The sequence below is a fragment of the Scyliorhinus canicula genome, chromosome 10, assembly GCF_902713615.1.
Source record: "Scyliorhinus canicula chromosome 10, sScyCan1.1, whole genome shotgun sequence".
Taxonomy (NCBI): Eukaryota; Metazoa; Chordata; class Chondrichthyes; order Carcharhiniformes; family Scyliorhinidae; genus Scyliorhinus; species Scyliorhinus canicula.
Window position 1 is genome coordinate 81,562,255 of NC_052155.1, and position 27,231 is coordinate 81,589,485.

Sequence of the window (27,231 nt, forward strand, 5' to 3'; positions counted from 1 at the left end):
AATGTTCAATAGTGATATGGGTCTATACAACCCACATACCACCGGGTCCTTCCCTTTTTTGGGGACTAGTGTGATTATTGCCTGCTTCATCATCTCCGGCAACTCCCCCTTCTCCAGTGCTTCATTAAACGCCCATAACAGATGGTTTGCCAAATCCGTCGCAAATTCCTTATAAAATTCTGCCGGTTACCCATCCGGCCCAGGGGCCTTCCCCAACTTCATACCCCTGATACTATCCAGCACCTCCCTCAGCCCCAGAGGCTCCTCCAAAGCCAGCCTCTTTGCTTCCTCCACCTGGGGAAATTCCAGCTTGTCCAGATAGTGCTCCATGTCCCCCTCCTCTCCCCCTAGGTCCACCTCATACAGTCCCTGGTAGTACTCTCTAAACGACTCGTTTATCTTCCCCGGCTCCGACACTACATCCCCAGCCCCAGTCCGTATCTTCAATATTTCCTTGGACGCAGCCTGCCTCTGCAGCTGATGCACCAACATGCAGCTCGCCTTCTCCCCATACTCATATTGCACCCCTCTTGCCCTATGCAGTTGAGCCCCCTGCTTATTTTGGTTAGATCCCGCCCAATATGTCACCAAATTTGGCTACAATAGACTACCTTTATGAGAGGACCTCATTTGATTTGATTTGATTTATTATTGTCACATGTATTAGTACACAGTGAAAAGTATTGTTTCTTGCATGCTGTACAAACAATGCATACTGTACATAGGGAAGGAAGGAGAGACTGCAGAATGTAACGTTACAGTCATAACTAGGATGTAGAGAAAAGATCAACTTAATACGAGGTAGGTCCATTCAAAAGTCAGGGAAGAAGGTGTTCTTGAGTCGGTTTGTACGTGACCTCAAACTTTTGTATCTTTTTCCTGACGGAAGAAGGTGGAAGAGCGTATGTCCGGGGTACGTGGGGTCCTTAATTATGCTGGTTGCCTTTCTGAGGCTGCGGGAATTATAGACAGAGTCAATGGATGGGAGGCTAGTTTGTGTGATGGACTGGGCTACATTCACAACCTTTAGTAGTTTCCTGCGGTCTTGGGCAGAGCAGGAGCCATACCAAGCTGTGATACAACCAGAAAGAATGCTTTCTATGGTGCACCTGTAAATGTTGCTGAGAGTCGTAGCTGACATGCGAAATTTCCTTAGTCCAGAAAGTAGAGTAAAAAGTCTGACAACACCAGGTTAAAGTCCAATAGGTTTGTTTCAAATCACTTCCACTTTGAGCCGGCAGTTTGCAGTGTCGATGGTAGCCATGATGTGTGAACGTAGAGTCGTTGGTGGGCTTCCTTAACTATATTGTCGGCATGGGGGGTAAAGACAGGTTGTTGGTAACCTGGACACCTAAAAACTTGAAGCTCTCGACGCTTCCTGCTTCATTCCCATTGATGTCGACAGCGGCATGTTCTCCTTTACGCTTCCTGAAGTTGATGACAATCTCCTTTGTTTTGTTGACATTGAGGGAGAGATTATTGTCATCGCACCAGTTCACCAGATTCTCTATCTCATTCCTGTACTCTGTCTCGTCATTGTTTGAAATCTGACACACTACAGTGGTGTCATCAGCAAATTTGAAAATCGAGTTGGAGGGGAATTTAGCCACACAGTTGTAGGTGTATAAGGAGTATAGTAGGGATCTGAGGACACAGCCTTGTGGGGCACCAGGGTTTAGGATGATCGTGGAGGAGTTGTTGCCTACCCTTACTGATTGTGGTCTCTGTGTTAGGAAGTTCAGGATCCAGTCGCAGAGGGAGGAGCCGAGGCCAAGGGCACAGAGTTTGGAGATGAGTTTCGTAGGAATAATACTTTTGAAGGCTGAGCTGTAGCCCATAAATAGGAGTCTGTCATATGTGGTTTGTTATCGAGGTGCAAAATAAACATCTATGGAGCTAAGTAAACATAACCATTAGACTCAAAGACATTATTACATCTATCCAGAGTTAGAGTTAGGTGCTCCAGGTGGAATATCAAGATAAGAATTGAGATCCATCCATGGATAAGAATTCTTCTTCGGCGATTCATGTGTTGGGTAAGCTGGGTCTGCGAGGACTGCGTTTACTGCAGCAGTGAGAGAGACAGGCTTCCAACACTTGAAGAAATGCAACTCAATTTTATTGAACGCTTAACTATCATACATACTTTAACTGTGGGTTGACACTATGCTGAGTTGATTGGAGACCTGAGGCTAACCTGACCAGACTATCTTACTACCACATGGTGTATGTTCTAGTTGTTGCTCACGGGCTCTGACTGTCTCAGGGGCTGGATCCCAAGAGAACGGGAAAACTAGTGCCCTCTGGCTTTATAGTGGTCGCGCCCTGGCTGGTGATTGGCTGCTGTGTTCTGTGTGTTCATTGGTCATCCTGTGTGTGAATCACTGCCTGTATGTGCACCATCATATACTTGTATGTATATTATGACATTTCCCCCCCCTTTTTTTATTTTTAAAAAATGTGTATAGGTCAATAAATAGTAAATGTTTGTGTGTGTAGGAGCCTGACTATATACAAAGTATGTGAACGTATTTACATGGAAAGGTGTCTAGTGCAGATAGAGGGCAGCTAAAAAATTAGGAAGAAACAATATGTACAGATGTGTAAACTGATCACAAAGTAATGCAACATTCAGTCTATAAATTCAGTCTCTGTGGCCGGCGACGAATTCTGGTTGACCGCCTCAAGGTAGGTCAGGGGGCGCCTGCACTGGAACGGGCGGAACTGCCTCCAATGTACAGGTCGGCAAAAGAACTGGCAGATCGGTGGCCTCATGGAAGGGCGCGTCCTGAGGAACCAGCGAGGCAGGACATTACGTTCAGGACTTGTGTGTATATTATGACAGCGATCAGTCAGAAACGAGTATGATTGTCCACCTAAGAAACTCCAGGTTCCTGGTATGGATTCTGTGAGTTCTTGCATGGCTGATGAACCCGGGCCTGGAGTTGCACCTTCATCCGCACACTTGGCAGGCGATTCCGGAAAGTGGGATTGCTCCTTGCACTCTAGTTCACTGGAATTCCTTTCTCAGAGCTGCCTCTTGCCATTTGGTGTTCTCGAAGAATTGTGTTACTTCAATCAGGAGGTTCCTCCAAGTAGGTCTCTTTTGAGCAAAAGTCTCCCAATTGTTGACGTCTATATTGCATTTCGTGAGGTAAGCCTTCAGTGTGTTTTGAAGTGCTTCCTTTGTCCTCCTCTTGTTTGGAAGCCTTCCTTGAGCTGGGCAAATATGATTTGCTTTTGCAGTCAGGACTCTGATAGCCTAAGCACAGGGCCATGGCCGATTCAGCGGAGTTAGTTTTGGATGATCATGATCTGGGTGCTGGTTCTCTTGGCTCCTTCAAGGACACTGATGTTAGTATGCCTGTCCTTCCAGCTGATGCAGAGAATCTATCTCAGCAAGCGTTGATGGTATCTCTCCAGAGCCAGGTTTCTGAGTGTATAGAAGAGTTGGGACACTAGGGTCTTGGTGTCAGGACGGATGTCATGGTCATCAAAGACTCTCATCCTTAGGGGTCTGAAGGAGGCACTCGTGGATTGGATACGATGTTGGATCTCCGCATCGATGTCAGACTTAGAAGAGAGGTGCCTCGCCAGGTATGGGAAACGTGCCACATTTGGAAAAGTTTCTCCATTAATCATGATGGAGCGAGAAACTAGATCTTTCCCGCGGCAGGTTGGCAAAGGACTTGAGTTTTCTTGAGGTTGAGACTGAGACCAATTCACCATGAAGGTGTCAAGCATGGCTTGGACATTCTCTTCTGAGAGAATGGAGATGGCGATGTCATCACATACTGAAGTTCCGTGTTGTTTTCTTCTTGGATTTCAACCGGTTGAGGTTGAAAAGTTTACCATTCATCCTATAGATGATGCCCACTCCACGGGGAAGTTTGCTCTTGGTGGTGTACCAGTTTGAGACCTAGGGCGTTGGGTCCGTATATTGCCTTAGTGGCACTGAAGTACCCTCAGGTCTCATGTTTGTCAACGAGGAGCAGATGAGTTGGTAGTCTGTCCAGCGGTTACCTGCCCTGGTCAGTGCTCTGGTGATGAGGGAATCCTTTTGGTCTTGGGATCGAACGGTGACTAAGTCGATCATGTCCCAGTGCTTTGATCATAGCTGTCTCCAGGAAGTATTGAACTTGTCTTTTGGGCAGAAGAGTGCGTTAGTGATGGCAAGCTGGTGTTCCACACATTTGGTGAGCAGGAGAACCCCATTGGAGTTGCAATTCCCAACTCCTTCTTTTCCGATCGTTCCTTTCCAGATTTTGGAGTAATTTCCAATCCTGGCTTTGAAGTCCCCAAGGAGGGTGATCTTATCTTCCTTAGGAAGGACTCATTATTGCCAATAAGCCTCTCCACCACAGCAAGGTGGAAATCCAAGGAAAGGGGATAAGAATTACTTCCATGCTCTGATAGTTTTTCAATTTTGGGAGAAAAACAAGCTGTTCCTCCTCTCTCAGGCTGGTCAGTTGGTATAAATACCTTATAACTTCATGGGCGGGATTCTCCGTCGGCTGAGGCTGAAATTGGGAAACGCGATTGGGCACAGAATTGATTCCGATGCCGAACTGGACCAGGCATGCCGTCGAAGACTTTGGCTAAACAGGGGGACAGTGCGACACATCTACCAGATCATGGTAGGGGCTGGTTAGCTCACTGGGCTAAATCGCTGGCTTTTAAAGCAGACCAAGCAGGCCAGCAGCACGGTTCGATTCTCGTACCAGCCTCCCCGGACAGGCGCCAGAATGTGGCGACTAGGGGCTTTTCACAGTACCTTCATTGAAGCCTACTCGTGACAATAAGCGATTTTCATTTTTTCATTTTCATGCCGCAACTGGCATCGTGGGGGAATGGGGGAGGACAGCCACTCCCGCTGGCCATCAAGGTGACAGTCTGCTTGAACGGTTATGCCATGGGGTCCTTCCAGGTGTCGAGTGGGGAGTACAGAGCTCAGTGCACAGGTGCATACGTACCGTGACGGAGGCCCTGTATGGCCAGTCGGCACAATACATCCATTTCAATGTGGACCCAGCTCACCAGGATGCCCGGGCAGCGGGATTCACTGGCATCGACGGGATCCCCCAGGTCCAGGGGGTGATTGATGGGATACATGTCCCCCTACAAGCGCCTGAAAATGACAGGTTGGTCTGCAAAAGGGCTTCCATTTAATGAACATGCAGCTGATATGTGACCATCAGATGGCATTATGCATGTCTGCGCCCAATACCCATGATGTAGAGATTCTACCAACTGTCCTGGCTTGAGACAATTCACACCTCTTTAACTTGTGAATATCCCTCTCTCCAGTCGCACTGTCTGGACCTGTAAAGACTTAATTACCTGCAAAGACTCACATTCAAAGTATCATCTTTGTTTTTATATGCTGTGTTTGTGTAACCTACGTCTTCACTCACCTGATGAAGGAGCTGTGCTCCGAAAGCTAGTGATTCCAAATAAACCAGTTGGACTTTAACCTGGTGTTGTAAGACTTCTTACTGTGCCCGATACACAGGCAGTGGGCATGACGCCTTCATCCTGGCACACTTGATGATTCCTGACATGTTTGAGATGCAGCCCCCTACCCCTGGCTTGGGGGTTGGCTTCTGGGCAACAGGGGCTATCTGCTGCAGTCGTGACTGATGACACATATCCGGAGGCCACAGACCGGCGCCAATACCCGCTACAACAGAGCCCACTCAGCGGCCTGATCAAGCGGTGCTTCGGCCTCCTGAAGATGCGGTTCAGGTGCCTGGACCTCTCTGGAGGGCCCTCCAGTATGATGCTGAGAGGGTTGCCTGCATCGTGGCCGCCTGCTGTGTCCTCCACAACATCGCGCAGCAGAGGGGTGACGTGCCGGAAGAGGACGGTGAAAACCAGTCCTTGTCTAACGAGGAGGAAGCTAGGGAGGGGGAGGTTGGGCAGGACATGTTGATTAGCTGATCCTCTATCCAAGCTAATATAAAATGGGTCTGGTTTAGCACACTGGGCTAAATCGCTGGCTTTTAAAGCAGACCAAGGCAGACCAGCAGCACGGTTCAATTCCCGTACCAGCCTCCACGAACAGGCGCCGGAATGTGGCGACTATGGGCTTTTCACAGTAACTTAATTTGAAGCCTACTTGTGACAATAAGCGATTTTCATTTCATAGATGTATATTATGACATCTGCCCCCCCTTTTTTTAGATAATAAATATTGAGGTCCGTGTGCGTGGGGATGTGTATATGTGCATGACTATATACAGAATGTGCTAAAAGAACTTATATACATAGGAAGGTGTCTCCAGTGCAGATATAGGGCAGATGAAATGGTAAAACGATATTTACAGAAGTCAAAACGATGAGGTAACAAGATGTACAAAAGTTCAGTCTATAAATCTAGTCTTTATGGTGGGCGATGAATTCTTGTTGATCGCCGCAGGGGTGGATCAGGGGCCGCCTGCACTTGGATAGGCGGGACCGCTGCCAATGCGGTGGTCGCAGGGGTCGGCAGGATTGCTGGTAGATCGGTGGCCTCGTGGTAGGGCGCGTCCGGAGGAAGCATCGTGTGTGGCAGGGCATCTCGGTCTGGTGGCGGGCGTGGAACTCTGCGCAGTGCCCTTCTGTTGCGTCGTAGGAAGGAGCCATCAGCCATGCCGATGAGGAACAATCTCGGGGCCACTTGCTTGACCACCACAGCTGTGGCTGACCAGCCGCCGTCAGGCAGCTGTACACGAACATGATCAGTTGGGACAGCTCGGGGAGATCCGTGGCATGAGCATCGTATGCTGATTTCTGTTGGGCCCAAGACTGCTGCATCCTCTGTATGACCATGAGGTGGTCAAGGTCTGGAACATGTATGTCTGGAACCATGGTTCGCAGAGTGCTATTCATGAGCATCTGCGCTGGAGACAACCCAGTGGACAGCGGGGTTGCCCTGTATGCCAGCAGTGCCAGGTTGAAGTCAGAGTCTGAGTCTGCAGCCTTGCATAGCAACCTCTTAACAATATGGACCACTTTTCAGCCTTCCCGTTTGACTGTGGGTAGTGGGGGCTGGAGGTCACGTGACGGAAGTTGTATAACCGTGCAAAATCAGACCATTCCTGACTGTAAAAACAGGGACCGCTGTCACTCGTCATCGTGAGCGGTATCCCATGTCTGGTGAACGTTTCTTTGCAGGCTTTAATCACTGCCTTCGATGTGAGGTCGGACAGTCTCACCACTTCTGGGTAATTGGAGAAGTAGTCGACCAGGAGGACATAGTCACACCCCTTGGCATGGAAAAGGTCGACACCGACTTTGGACCATGGGGAGGTCACTATCTCATGTTGCTGCAAAGTTTCTTTGGGCTGAGCTGGCTGAAATTTCTGACATGTAGGGTAGTTGAGGACTGTGTTGGCAACGTCCTGGCTGATGCCCGGCCAATAGACTGCCTCCCGAGCTCTGCGTCGACATTTCTCGACCCCCAGGTGACCCTCATGGAGCTGGCCGAGCACCATAGCTCGCATGCTCTGAGGAATCACGATTCTGTCGAGCTTCTTGAGGATGCCGTCCACCACCGTCAGGTCGTCTTTGACGTTGTAGAACTGGGGACATTGTCCCTTCTGCCAGCCATTTGTAAGGTGCTGCATCACTCGCTGTAGCAGAGGATCCTTGGCCTCAGGAATTTGGATAACCCTCTCATCAGAGGCTGGAAGGTTGGTGGCACACAATTGTACCTGCGCGTCGATGTGGCAGATGAAGTCAGTTTGTTCACACTGTGTGGTAATGGACCTGGAAAGGACATCTGCAACAATCAGCTCTTTGCCTGGTGTGTAGACAAGTTCAAAGTCATAGCAGCGTAGCTTGAGAAGGATTCGCTGTAACCGAGGCGTCATGTCATTTAAATCCTTCTGGATTATGTGGACTAGTGGTCTGTGGTCCGTCTCTACCGTGAATTTTGGGGGGCCATAAACATAGTCGTGAAACTTGTCGATTCCCGTTTGGAGGCCCAGGCATTCCTTCTCAATCTGAGCGAACCATTGCTCAGTGGGCATCATGGCTCTGGAGGCATACGCCACTGGAGCCCAGGACAAGGAGTCATCCTGTTGGAGGAGCACAGCCCCAATGCCGTCCTGGCTCGCGTCAGTGGAAATCTTGGTCTCCTTGGTTGGATCGAAAAACGCCAGAACCGGGGCTGTGGTGAGCTTTGCCCTCAGCTCACGCCATTCTTTTTCATGAGCGGGCAGCCACTGGAATTCTGTCGACTTTTTGATGAGATAGCGGAGGGCTGTGGTGTGGGACGCCATGTTGGGAATTAACTTCCCGAGGAAGTTGACCATCCCTAGAAAGCGGAGGACCGCCTTCTTGTCCTCTGGGGTCTTCATGGCGTTGATCGCCGAAACTTTGTCAGCATCTGGCCGCACGCCTTGCTGCGAGATGTGGTCACCAAGGAATTTGATGTCTGATTGGCCGAACGAGCACTTGACCCTGTTGAGCTGGAGACCATGCTCATGGATTCTGTGGAATACCTGCTTGAGGCGAGCGATGTGTTCTTGGGGAGTTGTGGACCAGATTATGACATCGCCAACAGACACTCGCACCCCCTCGATACCCTCCATCATCTGTTCCATGATGCGGTGAAATACCTCTGAGGCAGAGATGATGCCAAAAGGCATCCGGTTGCAGCAGCAGCTACCGAACAGGGTATTGAATGTGCACAGCTTGCAACTGGATGCGTCCAGCTGTATTTGCCAGAACCCATTGGAGGCGTCCAGCTTCGTAAAGAATTTGGCATGAGCCATCTCGTTGGTCAACTCTTCTCGTTTTGGTATTGGGTAATGTTCCCTCATGATGTTGCGGTTTAGATCCTTGGGGTTGATGCAGATCCGAAGCTCCCCTGACGGCTTCTTGACGCAGACGATGAAGCTGACCCAGTCCGTCGGTTCTGTGACCTTTGATATGATGCCCTGGTCCTGGAGGTCCTGTAATTGCTGCTTGATGCGATCCTTGAGGGGTGCCGGCACCCAACGTGGTATGTGAATTATGGGGGTGGCGTTCGGTTTGAGCAGGATTTTGTATCGGTATGGGAGCGTGCCCATTCCGTCGAACACGCTGTGGTACTGCGTGATGATGTCATCAATATCAGCTTGGAAGTTTTCATCAGGTGAGGCAGTTGCCTGTGACGATGACACGGTGTGGACTCGCTGAACCAGGTTTAGGAGTTTGCAGGCCCGAGCACCAAGCAGGGATGTTCTGTCAGTTCCTACGATCTCAAATCGCAGCGTCGATTTAATTGACGTATTGGACACTCCGAGTTGGCACGAGCCACTGGCAGCTATGAAATTGCCATTGTAGTCAAGGAGCTGGCAGGCCGGTGGAAGAATACTTGGTCTGACGCGGATGGTGTTGAAATCAGATTTCGAGATGAGGTTCGCCAATGCGCCAGTGTCCAGTTTGAACCGGATGCGAGCCTTGTTAACTGTGAGGACAGCACACCACTCGTCATCGGGATCCACGCTGAGGATCGGGAGGTGCTTCACTATCTTGGAGAAAGGCAGTGCATGCTTCATAATGATGCCCACCCGGTATGGGGACTTGAGGCACTCAGCATTAGGATCTGTTGGGCTGTCGGGGTTGGAGTCTGGCATGGCCTGCTGTATGGAACGGACACCACTGCGCCATGGCTGGGTTTGCTGGCTGCTGGGCAGTGGAGCAGATCTGCAAAGTGCTACGTAGTGACCAAGCTTGCCACTGTAGACATCGTCGTGATTTTGCCAGACATTGCTGCTTTAAATGGACGGAGCCACAATTCGGCACGTCATGACGCCAACATCAGCACGTTCCGTGCGCCATCGTGCATGCGCAGTGCGGTCGAACGACGTACGCATCTACGCAGTCTGATCGTCTGTCTCGCCGACCCTCGGTCGTGGCACGCATACGCAGGAGCCCGGGAAAAGCGCGCAAAATGGCCACTCTCGTCGCTACTTAGGCCCTGCATTTGTGCAATAGCCTGCACCCGTTCCGCCTCGTGGGAGGCTAGATTTGCAGTTTCTGCCGCCCTGATGTGGGAGTACCAGTTGTTAGCATGCTCGTGGAGAACGCATGTTTCGATGGCGATGGTAAGGGTGAGCTGCTTAACTTTCAGGAGCTGCTGGCGAAGGGAATCGAAGTGGACCCCGAAAACGATCTGATCCCGGATCATGGAATCAGCTGTCGAGTCATAGTTACATGACTGCGCGAGGATGCGGAGATGGGTCAAAAAGGACTGAAAAGGTTCATCCTTACCCTGAAGCCTCTGCTGGAAAACGTACCGTTCAAAGCTCTCGTTCACCTCAATGTCGCAGTGGCTGTCGAGTTTCAGCAGGACTGTTTTAAATTTCATCTTGTCTTCGCCTTCAGCGAATGTAAGGGAGTTGTAGATGTGGATGCTGTGGTCCCCCGCTGTGGAGAGGAAGTGTGCGATCTTCTTGGCGTCGATGCGGCCTCGAGGTCGGTGGCTTCGAGATAGAGTTAGAACTTTTGTTTGAAGATCTTCCAATTTGCACCAAGGTTGCCGGCGATGCGGAGCTGCGGCGGAGGGCGGACGTTTTCCATGTCACCGGATGGCTGTTTGCTGGTCAACGCTGATTCACTCAAGGTAGGTCCGTCAAATTTCAGTGACTGAAATCAAATCCGTCAAATCACTGATTGTACCATGATGTGTTGGGCAGGCTGGGTCGATGTGGACTGCACTTGATGCAGTGTAGCGAGAGACAGACCTCCAACACTTGATAAGATGCAACACGATTTTATTTAACGTCTTAACTGCTATACATGTTCAACTGTGGGTTGACACTATGCTGACTTGACTGCAGACCTGATGCTAGCCTGACCAGACTTACTAGCTACCGCATGATGTTTGCACTGGCTAGCTCATGGACTCTGACTGTCTCAGTGGCTGGGTCCCGAGAGAGCAAGAAACCTAGTGCCCTCTGGCTTCATAGTGGTCGTGTCCTGTCTGGTGATTGGCTGCTTTGTTCTGTGTGCTTAATGGTCATCCTGTGTGTCAATCACTGCCTGTCTGCACTCCATTATGTACATAGATATATATTATGACATTGCCCACTCACCCTGGCTGCCCTGCGGAGATTGTGCAGTTTTTTACGGTACTGCTGGCCGGTAAGGATGGTGTTACTGTAGACGCTGACCACCTTTGCGACCTGCAGGCAGGCACAGCGAATGGCGGCGGCTGGTAGCCTCCTTCCCGGGCCAGGGTACAGGATGGTCCCCCTCTCCTCCATCGTGTCCAGCAGAGTCTCCAGCCCAGCGTCCGTAAATCTTGGCCGTGCATCTTGCTGCCATCTTGTTGGCCTGGATGGTGTGTGCGGGGAGTGAAGTGTGTATATGGAGCTGCAACGTGTCAGCCTCCTGAGTTTCAGTCGCGAACCTGGCAAATCCGGTCCCCTTTCTCATTGGAATCGATTGTGTTCCATGTGGCACTGGTATTAGCTCTTTAACGGTCACTGGATCGGTCCAGGTGTGATGCCAGTTGTGCTGTCGTGGAAGTCCACGAATTCTGCGCAATGGAGAACCCAGCCCCAGATTTATGTGCATTTCGGTACTTGACTAACAGTGTATTTGATGTACTTGCATTCAAAAGAGCAGTGAAGTCTTTTTGAAGGTTAAGTGAACAATTTGAGTGTGATCTTGTTATTTCTTTAATTCTCAAGTCAGAATCCAAAACTTGTTAGGACTGAAAAAAAGAGAGAAAGCATCAGTTACTTTTCCTCCTTCATCTCATTAGCTGCTTTATCCAGCAGCACATCAAATGTGTTCTGCTGAATATAATTTCACAAAGTCGGGAACTGCTCCAAGGTTGAGCAGTTCAATAAATCACCCTCTGGCTGTGTCATAATATCCACTCATGTATATAATGAGATGCAGACAGGCAGTGATTGACACATATGACCAGTAAGCACACAACACAGTACAGCCAATCACCAGACAGGACACTACCACCATAAAGCCAGAGGGCACTAGGTTTCCCACACTCTCGGGACCCAGCTACTGAGACAGTCAGAGTCTACGAGCTAGCAAGTACAAACACCACGCGGTAGCTAGTAAGTCTGGCCAGGCTACTGCAAGGTCACCAGTCAGATCAGTATAGTGTCGACCCACAGCTGAATATGTGTAGCAGTTCTATAGTTGAATAAAACAGTGTTGAATCTTATCCAGTGGTAGACGTCTGTTTCTAACTTCCCTGCATTGAGTGCAGTCCACATTGAACCAACCTGCCTAATACATCAGGCTGGACACCAATCCTGCCATTGCCGACTGCCTGCTCTGCCAGGGCCCCTACCAGGATTAAAAGCCTCCTTGCCTGCAGCTGCCAGTATTGCCTGGTTGCAACTCCACCCCTTCAATGACTGCTCTGGTGGATATTGTGTGATTTTGCTCCTACAATGTGAGGATGGAGAGGTCAGTTCCACTTACCGCAATGATACCCCTGTTGTTGCCCTTGCCCTTGCTTACATTGCCTTACTCTTGTAAGGGTGATTTAGCGGTTTGGATCAGAAATTGACTTGCTGTAAGAAGACAAAGGGTGGTGGTTGATGGGAAATGTTCAGCCTGAAGTTCAGTTACTAGTGGTGTACCACAAGGATCTGTTTTGGGTCACTGCTGTTTGTTATTTTTATAAATGACCTGCAGGAGGGCATAGAAGGATGGGTGAGTAAATTTGCGGATGACACTAAAGTCGGTGGAGTTGTGGACAATGCGGAAGGATGTTGCAAGTTACAGAGGGACATAGATAAGTTGCAGAGCTGGGCTGAGAAGTGGCAAATGGAGTTTAATACAGAAAAGTGTGAAGTGATTCATTTTGGAAGGAGTAACAGGAATAGAGTACTGGGCTAATGGTAAGATTCTTGGTAGTGTGGATGAGCAGAGAGATCTCAGTGTCCGTGTACATAGATCCCTGAAAGTTGCCACCCAGGTTGATAGGGTTGTTAAGAAGACGTACGGTGTGTTAGCTTTTATTGGTAGAGGGATTGAGTTTCGGAGCCATGAGGTCATGTTGCAGTTGTACAAAACTCTGGTGCGGCCGCATTTGGAGTATTGCGTGCAGTTCTGGTCGCCACATTATAGGAAGGATGTGGAAGCATTGGAAAGGGTGCAGAGGAGATTTACAAGGATGTTTCCTGGTATGAAGAGAAGATCTTATGAGGAAAGGCTGAGGGACTTGAGGCTGTTTTTGTTATAGAGAAGAAGATTAAGAGGCGACTTAATTGAGGCATACAAGATGATCAGAGGATTAAATAGGGTGGACAGTGAGAGCCTTTTTCCTCGGATGGTGATGGCTAGCACGAGGGGACATAGCTTTAAATTGAGGGAAGATAGATATAGGACAGATGCCAGAGGTAGTTTCTTTACTCAGAGAGTAGTAAGGGCGTGGAATGCCCTGCCTGCAACAGTAGTGGACTCGCCAACACTAAGGGCATTCAAATGGTCATTGGATAAACATATGGATGATAATGAAATAATGTAGATGGGCTTTAGATTGGTTTCACAGGTCGGCGTAACATCGAGGGCCGAAGGGCCTGTACTGCGCTGTAATGTTCTATTGATCTATCTATTGATACTCACTTACCTCATGTAAGGGCTGGCTTTGGACAATAACGCTATCTCTCTTCCTTGAGCCCGTCCTGTTCAGAGGCGTGCCATTCCTGTAGGAATCTCATGGCCAACAGCTTTATTTCACCTCAAAATGAAAAATGAAATTAAAAATGACTCACCTTTCCTGAATTCATAAAGTCATTGAAGCACTTTCTCCACTTGGCCTATATCCTGCTAGCCACAGTACGGCTGCTGAACTCTCTGGTGACCTCCAGCCGTGCCTCACTTGTTTGCCTGGCATGGCCTCCTACTCTACTCTCCAGGAATAAAATGTCCCTCCTGACTTGCACCATAACATCCAGAGAGGCAAGGTGATTATTAGGGCCTGCCTACAATGACATTTATGGTGCCTCATATACTGAAGCAGTCCATATCCATACCCAACAAGACCTTGTCAACATTCACAATTGGCCTGATACGTGGCAAGTAACACTCATGCCACACAAATGTCAAGCTATGACCATCTCCAACCTGAGTGAATCTAACCATCTCCCCTTGACATTCAATGGCGATGCCAAAGCTGAACCCACTATCCACATCCTGGGAGTGAACATTAACCAGAAACTGAACTGGACTAGCCATATAAATACTGTGACTACAAGAGCAGGTCAGAGGCTGGGAATTCTGCAGGGTTTAACTCAACTCAGATTCCATAAAGCCTGTCACTTCCTACAAGTCACAAGTCAGGAGAGTAATGGAATGCTCGCCACTTGCCTGGATGAATACAGCTCCAAAAACACTCAAGAAGCAAAACACCATCTAGGACCAAGCAGCCCACATGATTGGCACCACATCCACCACCTCCAACATCCACTCCTGCCACCACCTATACACAGCGGCAGCAGTGTGTACCGTCTACAGGATGCACCATAGCAAATATTCATCAAAGCTCCTTTGACAGCACCTTGCAATCTATGATCATTACCACTTAGAAGGACAAGGATGGTAGATACACGAGACCACCACCACCTGCACATTATCCTCAAGGCCAGAAGCCATCTGACTTGAAACTACATCACCGTTCCTTCACTATCACTGGGTCAAAATCCTGGAACTCCCTCCTGAACAGCACAGTGGGTGCACCTACACCACATGGACTGCAGCAGTTCAAGAAGGCAGCTCACCACCACGTTCTGAAGGGAATTGAAGATGGGTAATTAATGGGTGTCCACATTCCACGAAAATGGGTGTCCACATTCCACATAAAAAAAACAATATTCCCTTGATGTATTCTTGCTGGGTTATGCACCTTCTGCAGTTAAGAGAGTTAATATGTAACTATATCGCACTTGGTTGAATGCATTAATAAGGGTAACAGTTGCAGGCAACAATTCACCCTCCTCAGAGGGGTTTCCGTCTTCCACTCAGCATCTCCTGACAATTCCGAAGTACAGGAAGTGAGAAAAAGCTGGTGGGGTAGCTCTGTTAATCAAGGATGACATTCGTACAGCAGTGCGAGATGACCTTAGTTCAGAAAGTGAAGATGCAGAATCAGTGTGGGTTGAGATAAGAAATAGCAAATATAAGGAATTATTTGTAAAAGTAGTTTATAGGCCCCGTAAAAGTAGCTATACTTAAGGACAGAGTTTACAGGAAGAAATAATTGGAATTTGTAAGAACGGTTCTGCAATAATCATGGGTGATTTTAATATTCATAATGATTGAATGACCGTGTGCCCTGTGCACATAATGATCAAATTGGCAAATGTCACCTGGAAGCTGAGTTCATAGTGTATACTCACAACAAATTCTTAGAGTAGTGATGTGACCATCAATTCACTCGAGACATGATAGGAAGTAAACTGTGGCTTTAATAGACTTACAACTGAGCCTGCCTTGCGACCAGAAGAACTGAAGGCAGACTCACAAGGCTGCAGCACTTTATACTTCCGGTAGGGGGAGGGGCCATGGGCGGAGCCATGGGCGGAGCCAAGGGTGGAGCCCTATACAAGCTCCTAATCTCCCCCTGTGGGCAGAGCCGTGCAACGGCTCACATACAGAGCCCACAAGGACACAAAGCTATATAGTGTGAATTAAGCAATGTACATTCACCACAAGTAGTACATTTTAGTGCTGACCAGTTAATATGCAAAGATTAATTAGTGATTTTTGACTGAGAAATGGCGAGTAATATCCACGTCACACAAGGGCCAGGCAATGACATCTCTATCAACAGAGAATCTAACCATCTTCCCTTGACATTCAGTGGCAATATCAAAGTTGAATCCCCCACTAGTATCAGCATCCTGGAGGTTACCATTGACCAGAAACTGAACTGGACTAGCCATATAAATACTATGGCTACAAGAGCCAGTCAGGGATGGGAATGCTGGGAGAGTAACTCACCTCCTGACTCCCCAAATCCTGTCCACCTTCTACAAGACACAAGTCAAGAGCATGATGGAATACTCACCACTTGCCTGAATCCAGCTCCAACAAGACAAGAAGCTTGACATCATCCAGGACAAAGCAGCTGACTTGATCGACACCCTGGGCTGGATTCTCCCAAAATGAGACTCCCAAAATGATGTCATTGTGAAAAGCGTGGAGTTTCACGACAGCGTCATCGGGGCCCCAGTTGGAGCTATTCAACGGCCCACAAGGGGCATCATGAAACGCCCGGGGAAGCGGTTGCTGCCATTGTCACGATGCCGCGGCTGCACTTAATAATTCTCCTCCACACACAGTGTCGCAGGCAAGATGGCCGCCAGGAGAGCAGCACTGCGATTTTGGGACAGGGAACTGGAGAGCCTCCTGGACGGCATGGCGGAGAGGAGGCTGGTGTTGTACCCCGGGATGGAGGACAGCTGGCACCATTGTTCGGCGTGGCTGGGCAGAGGTGGCAGAAGCCGTCAGCAGCGTCGGGGCACTGGCCCGGACTGCAGACCAGTGCAGAACAAAACTGCACAATGTCCTCATGGCAGCCAGGGTGAGCACCCAGCACTGTGCCCCTGGCACCAATCACCCTCCCTCCCTCACACACATGTGACCCTCCCCCCCCCCAGGGGAACAGTCGGGCCCCCACCCTAACCCACATGGCTGCACCCACCCATGACAGCCGCAATGACCGTGTGCCCTGTGCACCAATGCCATTAGAGACCCAACCTCTGGGCTGCATGCGTTGGACAGTCTAACACTGGTGCTGTTTGTGTTTGCCCCTCCCCAACCCCCTCCCCAGGAAAGGTCTGCGTATAACCGCCGGGAGCGGAAGAAGACAAGAGGGGGACCAGCATAACTGGAAGATCCAGTCCCACCCAAGGTGCAGGTGGAGGTAGAGATCAAGGGACCAGAGAAGGGGATGATGGCCAGATTCCAGCATCTGCAGGGGCAGGTGGAGGTGTCCAACCGCCTGCAGGAGCAGAGAGTGGTGCCGGTCATGCGTGCCACCCAGTCCGAAACTGCACTGGTGGCAACCGCAGTGGAGGCAATGGGGGCGAAGATGTCGGACATGGGTCAGGTTTTGCAAAGCCTGGGGCATTCTGTGCAGACAGGGGCCATGGCCCAGGACAGGGCTTCCCACTCACAGGCAACCATGTGCCAGAGCCAGCTGCAGATTGCAACGGCGCTCCTCATTGTGGCCCAGTCAGAACAGGCCATTTCTGAGAGTGTCGGCGCCATTGCCCAGGTGCTGGCCTGTGTCGCACAGACCCAGAGGGAGGCGACCCAGTCCCAGACGGAGATGGCCCACTCCCTGTGCTCCATGACCACTAATATACAGACCCTTGTCGATACCAGAGCGGGCATCCAGGACTGGCAGCATCACGTGTCGGGGGGGGCTCGGGGTTTGGCTCCGCTTGGACCCCTGTTCCATAGAGAAGCCTGGGGGTCATCCGGCATACCAAGGGAGGAGGAGGTGCTGGGGCCCATGCTGGTGACTCATGCAGGGGAGGTCCCGGAACACCGCAACACCTTGGACCCCCCCTGCCCCTACTCCTGCCTCTGGTGGGCAGCGGGCAGAACAGGGCGGCTCCACACCACCCGGGACGTCTGAGGAGCAGCCGGGCCCATTTAGGCCGGGCCGCCTAAGGAAACGTGCACCAACGGGGAACCTCTTCACAGGGCAGGATTCACGGCAGTCCGCCTCCACTCCTGCTGTACCGTCTGTGGAACCTAGGCATAGTGTTAGGGCCCGAAAGGCCAGAAAGCTAAACGGCAGTTAAGTTGGCATGGGTGCAGGGCACAGTTTAGTTATAGGGGCTAGGGCACAGACTGTATAAACCTCTTCACATTAAATACCTATTAACACCGTTGAGATCTTCCTATGTGCTCTGTCTGATGGGTGTGGGGGTGGGGCGGTCAGTGTTGGCCACTGTGGGTGAGGGGTGGTGGATGAGTGAGGCCCAGTGGGTGGGCCCTGGAGCCCCCCCTCCCCCGACCATCCTCATCACCCCGTCCCCAGCTATTCGCCAGGACCGTGTGATGGACTGGCCAGCCCGCATACAGTGATCACTCATAAGAACATAAGAACTAGGAGCAGGAGTAGGCCATCTGGCCCCTCGAGCCTGCTCCGCCATTCAATGAGATCATGGCTGATCTTTTGTGGACTCAGCTCCACTTTCCGGCCCGAACACCATAACCCTTAATCCCTTTATTCTTCAAAAAACTATCTATCTTTACCTTAAAGACATTTAATGAAGGAGCCTCAACTGCTTCACTGGGCAAGGAATTCCATAGATTCACAACCCTTTGGGTGAAGAAGTTCCTCCTAAACTCAGTCCTAAATCGACTTCCCCTTATTTTGAGGCTATGTCCCCTAGTTCTGCTTTCACCCGCCAGTGGAAACAACCTGCCCGCATCTATCCTATCTATTCCCTTCATCATTTTAAATGTTTCTATAAGATCCCCCCTCATCCTTCTAAATTCCAACGGGTACAGTCCCAGTCTACTCAACCTCTCCTCATAATCCAACCCCTTCAGCTCTGGGATTAACCTAGTGAATCTCCTCTGCACACCCTCCAGTGCCAGTACGTCCTTTCTCAAGTAAGGAGACCAAAACTGAACACAATACTCCAGGTGTGGCCGCACTAACACCTCATACAATTGCAACATAACCTCCCTAGTCTTAAACTCCATCCCTCTAGCAATGAAGGACAAAATTCCATTTGCCTTCTTAATCACCTGTTGCACCTGTAAACCAACCTTCTGTGACTCACGCCCAAGTCTCTCTGAACAGCGGCATGCTTTAATATTTTATCGTTTAAATAATAATCCCGTTTGCTGTTATTCACTCAGGTGGCAGGTGCTAATGTGGACATGAGTCAGACATTGTCTGACGATGTGGTGCACGGATTTCATCGCAGAGCGGGCTGTCATCATCCTCCATTCCATGGACCAGACCCGCTGTCATTGTCAACCCAGTGCCCCCAGCTCGTTATACCGCAGGTATATATAATGGAGGGGGGTGTGCATGCGGGTGGTTGGGCGGTGTAGGAGATGAGGGTGGTCGGTGGTGTGGGAGGCGAGGGTGGTCAGTGGTGAAGGGGTGTGGTAATGTGGTGTCCATGCCCCTGCCGAGCAAACCCCCCCCCTAGTTGGTGAAATGTGTGTCCACCCGTGCTCGCTGGCCCTGCCGATGGCATAGTGCGGCCTCCCGTGCATATCCAGCCCCCATGTCCCACCCATTGCTCTTCTCCCCCTCATCCTCCTCATCCGACGAGGCCTGCCCTTGCCTCACATCCTCTTCCAGCACATCCCCCCCTCTGCTGGGCTATATTGTGCAGGACGCAGCAGACCACAATGATGCGGCTGACCCTACTTGCCTCAACTGGAGGGCCCCTCCAGAGAGTCCAGACACCTAAAGCGCATCTTCAGGACCCTGAAGCACCTCGCTACTACACCCTGGTCGCACAATGGGCATCATTGCAGCGGGTCTCTGCATTGGTATGTGGCATCCGTATAGGCGTTATCAGCCACGACCGCAACGGGTAACCCCTGTCGCCCAGCAACCAGCCCCGCAATCGGCGGGGGGTGTCCCTCAACCATGCCGGGGATCAATCATTGCGCCAGTACGAACGAGTCATGTACACTGCCTGGGTACCGGGCGCAGATGTGCAGAATCCTCATCTGATGGTCACAGACCACCTGACCATTTATGGAGTTGGACCCCTTTCGGTTTGTGAACAGCAGCCTGTTATCTGCAGATGGCCACAGGATGACATGCACCCCATATATTATCAACCTGGAGCCGGGGCATCCTGGCGACGGCAGCGAACCCCACTGCCAGGGCATCCTGGTGGGCGCTGTCCACAGGGAACTGTATGTACCGGTCCGTAAGGGCATACAGGGCATCCGTCACAGCTCGGATGCACCTGTGCACTGATGTCAGCGAGATGCGGGGCAGGACCCCACTCAGCAACTGGACTGGAACGGCCCCGTCGCAGAGAGGTTCAGGGCGACCGTCACCTTGGCAGCCACTGGTAGCGGGTGTGCCATCATGTGGCAGATGTGTCCAAAGGTTTCCAGGCTCATCCGCAGCCTCCTCCTGCATGCTCGGTCCGGGTGTTCCTCAAAGGGCATGCGGCGCTGGTACACATGAGGCCGCATCAGGCACCTCCTTGGCACAACCGCCAACTCCTCCTCGTCTTGTTCCTCCTCCTCCTCCTTCTCGACCTGTCGGACATGCGGCCCTTCAGCCTGAGCAGCTGCCACCTGACCCTCTGCAGCCCACTCCAATGCTGCAGCCTCCACCTCCTCTCTGAGCCACCCCCGCTGATGCTGCCACAAGGCTGCATGCAGGGTAGTGGCCACAGCCATGGCGGCCAACATCACTGGTTGGTTCCCAAACGTCCCAAACCCCACTCTGCAGAGGTGAGGGGAGAAAATTTTATCATGGCGCATACACCCATGCACAACCAGATGCCATGGGCTACATGGTCGCCCTGGTTGGGTCACCGTTTGATTGCGCTGCCATCCGTGTGACGCTGGGAGTTCCGCCCGGTGGGTGTCGCCGATTGAGTGGGGTGGCCGGGGAGGGGGGCAGCACCCACCCAAACGGCCGTCAACCCTTCGTGCAGCCAGCACCCGGGGTGGGTGGCCAACAAGATGGCCGCCGTAATGTGACTCGGTGCATGGCACCACTTTGTCATGCCGGGGGCTACCCGACTGCTCGGCCTATCCTCCGCTACTCCCCCGACCCTGGCAGTCCCCCCCCCCCCCCCCCCCCAACTGCAGAGAGCACAGCCGGTGTCCGTTTCAGGAGCCCGCAGTCCCCCCAAACCAACTCCTACCTCCTCTCGCAGCCGCCTCAGCCAGCACGCCTGTATTATGATTTTTTTTGCAGGTGGTTAGAACCACGTTGGGAAATCAGTCCATCCGGGCCACGGAATCGCTGAGGCCCCAGAGAATCGGTCGTCGGGGCACTTGATGCGATGCTCCGGGCCACGTGATGGGCCGCACGATTCCGTCAGGTTGGGGGGTCTGGAGAATCCAAAATCGGTGCGAAACCGGTGTCAAAGCCGATTTCGGCATCGGAGTCGATTCTCAAGCCGATTGCGTTTCAGATGCGGAAGATGTTGGTGCCAGGGTTGATGACCTTGGTGCCATGAGACAGCAGTGCTAACCACTGTGTCATCATGCCGCCCTGGCCACACGCAATCCTAACTTGGAAATATATTATCGATCCTTCACTGCCGCTGGGTCAAAATCCTGGAACTCGCTCCCTAACAGCATTGTGGGTGTACACCACATGGACTGCAGTAATTTAATAGGGCAGCACATGACCTCCTTCTCAAGGGCAATTAGGGATGGACAACAAATGCTGACCTACACAGCAATACCCATATCCCTTGAAAGAATTTTAAAAAGTAAAGGAATCTCCTTTAAAGGGCAGCACGGCAGCACAGTGGTTAGCACTGCTACCTCACAGCACCAGGGACCCGGGAACAATTCCGACATTGGGTGACTGTCTGTGTGGACTTTGCACTTTCACCCCATGTGTGTGTGGGTTTCCTCTGGGTGCTCCGGTTTCCTCTGACCATCCAAAGATTAGGTGGATTGGCCATGCTTAGTGTCCAAAAATGTTGGGTGTGGTTCAGGGGATACGGAGGTAGGGTGGTTGCATAGACCTAGGTAGGGTGCTCTTTCAGAGGGTCACTGCAGACTCGATGGGCCGAAAGACCTCCTTCTGCACTGTAGGGTTTCTATGAATTCTATGATTCTAAAGTTAGGAAAAGTAAAGGTAACAGCGATCAAAAAATTAAAGAACTTTAAATTCAGTTTAATGATGGGAAAAATTATCAATGTCTTTAATGCTATAAAAAAAAGTAATAAGAGTTTCTTGAAATATTTTGGAAGAAAAAGAGGAACAAACTGAGCATTGGTTCCTCAGAGGGTGAGACTGGTGAATTTTTAACTTTTTAATTTTTTTTAATATAAATTTGGAGTACCCAATTCATTTTTCCAATTAAGGGGCAATTTAATGTGGCCAATCCACCTAGCCTGCCCATCTTTGGGTTGTGGGAGCGAAACCCACACAAACATGGGGAGAATGTGCAAACTCCACACGGACAGTGACCCAGAGCCCGGATCGAACCTGGGACCTCAGCGCCGTGAGGCAGCAGTGCTAACCCACTGCACCACTGTGCTGCTCAAGACTGGTGAATTAATGTAAAACAAGGAAAGGACGGAAGTGTTGAACAGGTATAATATAATCTTTATTATTGTCACAAGTATGCTTACATTAACATGGCAATGAAGTTACTGTGAAAATCCCCTAGTCGCCACATTCCAGCACCTGTTCGGGTACACTGAGGGGGAATTCAGAATGTCCAATTCACCTAACAAGCACGTATTTCTGGACTTATGGGAGGAAACCGGAGCACCTGAAGGAAACCCACGCAGACACGGGGGAGAACGTGCAGGCTCCATACAGACAGTAACCCAAACGGGAATCAAACCTGGGACCGTGGTGCTGTGCCACCCATATTTTGTGCTTGTCTTCACTGTGGAAGACACAAAAATCATCCTAAGAATATTTGAAAATGAAGAGGTAAAAGGAAGCGAGGACCTAAATAATCACTGGGAAAGTTATGGGCGGCACGGTAGCACAGTGGTTAGCACTGTTGCTTCACAGCTCCTGGACCCCAGGTTCAACCTCCGGCTTGGGTCAGTGTCTGTGCGGAGTCTGCATGTTCTCCCTGTGCCTGCGTGGGTTTCCTCCAGGTTCTCTGGTTTCCTCCCACAAGTCCAAAAGACGTGCTTGTTAGATGAATGGGACATTCTCAATGTACCTGAACAGGTGCCGGAGCGTGGTGACGAGGGAGTTTTTCAGTAACTTCATTGCAGTGCTAATGTAAGCTTACTTCTGACACTAATAAAGATTATTATTAACATAGCCATCAATCTCCCAAACTCTACTTAGCGTTCTGTGGACCACAGTGTTTTTGCCTGTCTCTGTAACATGTCCAACATGTATTTTATTTCAATCTCTAAATGAGTGAGTCTCCTTGGTTTTAGTCGAGAGGGATGTTGCTTTATTGGTTCAGAGTTTCTTATGTCCACACCATGAGTAGCTAACAGACTGCCCCCTGGTGCTTCCCCTACTACTCTGTCTATACTCTTTCTATCTCTCATGCAATGCAGTCAGTCTTTTCTGATTGTCCAATGAATGTTTCTCCAAATTTCGAGGATCTCCTGCAGTCAAACTGCAAGTAGTATTGTCAATACTGAGAGAAATATTGGGTTCATGTTTAACCAATAAACACTCTTCAACCCTCCAGTTTTACATTCTCTCTTTTCCTTCACATGCCTACCTTCAGCAATAAGTGTAGCTGAGGGTTCAATCCTCTCAGAGTAGGTTAACTGTATCACTGTCATTGTCATCACTGAAATCGACTAGTCTGCAATCACCAGCCTAAAACAGTCCAGTCTTCTGGATTCTTCTATTTAAACTAAAGGTGCAAGCTGCTTACTGGCTGTTTTGCCTTGAAGTCACGGGTCCATTAAACATCCATGAGTCAAAACTGTAACTGCAAAAATAAAAGAAAGGGAAAATAAAGGAATAAACAGAAGCATACAGGAATGACCCTTACATCAGCATCACCACAGGGGGTTGGCCCTGGGCAGACAGTCTGATCCGGCCTTGTCCATGGGGCAGAGTATGATGACGACTCGCTGTGAGATGAACTCTGGTGTCCTCATTGTTTGACAAGTCTGACTCCTGCCTTTAAAATCACCTGTTACTGTCTGGCCGGGTGATCCCTGCATATGTGCTGGCCATTCAATCTCACATTCTTATATATGCTTTGGGGGTGGTAGGGGTATTTTGGAGATGGTGAGCGGTGATGGGTCACTCACTGGGTCAGCCTTCATACAAAGCGCCCTCACACTTCTGTCCACGTACCCTGCCACCTCTCGATGAGGGTCCCAGATGGGACGCTCAAGTGCCATAGGGGCGTTTCTCAGCCCCATTCTCCAGTCCCCAAACTCCCACCTCTGCACCGGGCACATCCTCTGCAGACAGGCTCAGCCTATCCCTAATAATCTTCAGGCAGAAGATAGTGGCAGGTCAAACATGTTTACTGGTGATTATATACATTGATGTGCCCTGACCCCTAACTCTCACCTATCTGCTACTCCCATGCCAACTCAAGTAGTGTCTAACTTCCTAATTTTCCCTAATGCTCCTCTAGGTGTAACCCCATACTTCACATCAGATTTGGAGACTGCCTGCTGTGTGTCTCGTTCTCTAACCTGAGCCTGGATGAGCCCGCAAAACATTTGTGTGTCACTGGTGATGACGTACCACCCTGTTCTGCCCTCTGTCCATCAGATGTGCCAATGTCAGGTCGGGGGATTCGGAAGCACTGAGGTGTTCCAGCGTCTCCACTGCAGGAGGCCCTAGCATGGGCCCCTTCACTTCTTCCTCCGTCAGGGTGTTCGAAGGCCTCCATGGGACAGAGGTGAGGCCAGAGTGAGCTCCGGAGGCTCCACTGTCGCCTGGCACTGCCAGACCTGGAGGCCCAGTCTTGTCGGAGCCATGGTCTCAATGCCCTTAACCATGGAGCACTGAGACTGGGACCCGTCCCTCAATGAGTGAGACATGCCCCTCACTGCCTCGGGCGTGTCCGTCTGGCCCTGTGCAATGTCCCTCTGAGACTGTGCCATGTCCTCTGTGATTGGCCAAGGTCAGTCCGCACCCAGCCAATGCTGCCCTTGGTCATGGTTCTTTGAGGCTGTGCCAAGCTCTGGAGCGCGGTGTCCATGAAGGCCAGTACATGTCTGTTTGTGACTGGTCTCCCCTGTCCTGCATTTCAGCCATCAACAACACAGATTGCCCCGAGACTTGGATGTCTTGACCCATGTCTCTGACATCTTGCCCAAGTCTTCCACTGCACTTCCAATGCCTGAGGACCACACATTGTCAGCAACATCCCCTGCACCTGAAGGTAGTTGGACTCCTCCAGCTGTACCTGCAGGCTCTGGAAAGTCACAGACACCCACTTCTGTAAATCCTGACTCTGTGTCTGCATCTGTACCAGTGATGGGATCATACCTTCTAGAAGCGTGACTCCTGTCGGAATACAGCTGTTTCCAAGGATCGGGCAGTCCAACTAGATGCTCCCTCAGGAGTTCCTGCCTCCACCTGATGTGCTGCAGCGTGTGTGAAGTGCTCACTAGAAGGTGACCCAGGAGCCTCTTTATTAAAATGCCCCACCGAGGTGATAGTCTCTGCGATGGTGGAGGGTGCAGGTGGCGACAAGTTGGTGTCTTTCCCAGACTGGTTCTCCAGTGTGTGCTGGGAATGCAGGCAGGTGGGTTTTGGTTGGCCTATTGGGGAGTGGGGAGGTGATGTGTGGAGTGAGGGATGAGAGGGATGCCAGGGGCACAGAACTGGTGACTCACCCGAGCTACTCTAAGGAGGTCATTAATCAACATCCTGCACTGGGTCCCGGGTCTCCTTGTGGGTTTGGTAGCACTGAACGCCTCTGCCTCCTCCTCCCTGGGCCTGTTAACAATGGCAGGCTTTTGTCTCCTGCTCACCCTAGGGAAGAGGGTGTCCTGGTGTCCTTCCTCTCCTCCATCATGTCCAGCATTCGATCGAGCTCAGTCTCTGAGAATCTGGGGGCAGGTCTCCTTGGAGCCATCTTCTCGGCTGGAATGGGAGTATTTGGGCAGTGAAGTGCTTATAAGCAGCTCCAGCTTGTCATGCTCTCGAGCGCTAATTCCGGTCGCAGCGAAGTAGAGACCAGCGGGAATAGTAATTGCTCTAAATTCACGTGGGCAGAGTGCTGCCCATTTGCATGTCCTGACTCAAATTCTGAACAGTGCCCCCAACCAGTACGCAAAACGCAATTCAGTCCCGACGGCAACACTTGTCTCCCAAACAGAGAATCCTGCCCAGTATATTGCATGAATGGAGAGAGACTGCAGAACATTACAGTTCATCGGGATCTAGGTGTCCTGGTACATGAATCAGGAAAAGTTAGTGTGCAGTTATAGCAAGGGATTAGGAAGGCAAATTGAGCTTTGATATTTATTGCATGGGAAATACAGTATAAAGTAGAGAAGTGTTGCTGCAGCTATATAGGGCATTAGCGAGACCGCATCTGGAGTATCATGTACAATTTTGGTCTCCTTACGTAGGATAGGATATAATTGCATTGGAATCAGTACTTGGGAATGTTCATTCGATGGATTCCCAGTATGAAGAGGGGATCCTATGAGGAATGGTGCAGATTGGGCCTCCACCCTTGGAGTTTCGAAGAATGAGAGTTAATTTTACTGAAATATATAAGATTCTGAGGGAACTTGATAGGGTGGATGCTGAGATGATGTTTCCTCTTGTGGGGGAGTCAAGAACTAGGGGACGCACTAATTAAAAAATAGTGGTCTGTCATTTAAGGTTGAGATGAGGAGAATTTATTTTCTCTCAGAGGGTCGTTAGTCTGTGGAATCCTCTTCACCACTGAGCGTTGGAGCTGGGTCATTGAGTATATTCAAGGATGAGTTAGTTTGATTGATGGGCGAGTCAATGGTTATGGGGGCAGACAAAAAGTGGAGCTGAGACCACGTCAGATCAGCCATAGTCTTATGGAATGGTGGAACAGGCACGAGGGGCAGAATGGCCTTCTGTGGCTCTTTATTATTGTGTTCTTACAGTATCACAGCTGAAATTGGGACACAAAACCCAGGCCCTTCACAATCCAGACAATTGAAAATATAGGGGCTGATTTTACAATGGGAGTGTTATTCATAGGAGCACAATTTTGGACATTACAGGGACAAAGCCTGTAATCACCTGTTTGTTAATTTAAACAGATCATGGCCCAGATTTTGTGCTCGATGTCAAAGGGATGGTGCATGTCATTCACCTCCCTGAGAGCTAGCCACTACATTTGCGCAGGTTTTGGAATGCAGACTTTCTTCAATCTGGCACGGCCCCTTCTATACAGCATCTGTCGCATATCCGATCAGCACTTGATTGAAGAACCTTCACTGAGACAAGCAGTGTCTAAACCAGAGAGCAAGAATGAGATTTATAGCATATACAGAAAGTGGAATGAAGATTGGGAAAGAGGTGGGATTAAAAAAAAAAATAAGGCACTGTCAAAAAATATTCTTTTAAATCGCTAACAGTAATTAACGTTTGGAGAATTGAGTGTCCATGGTTGCAAAATTAAATTT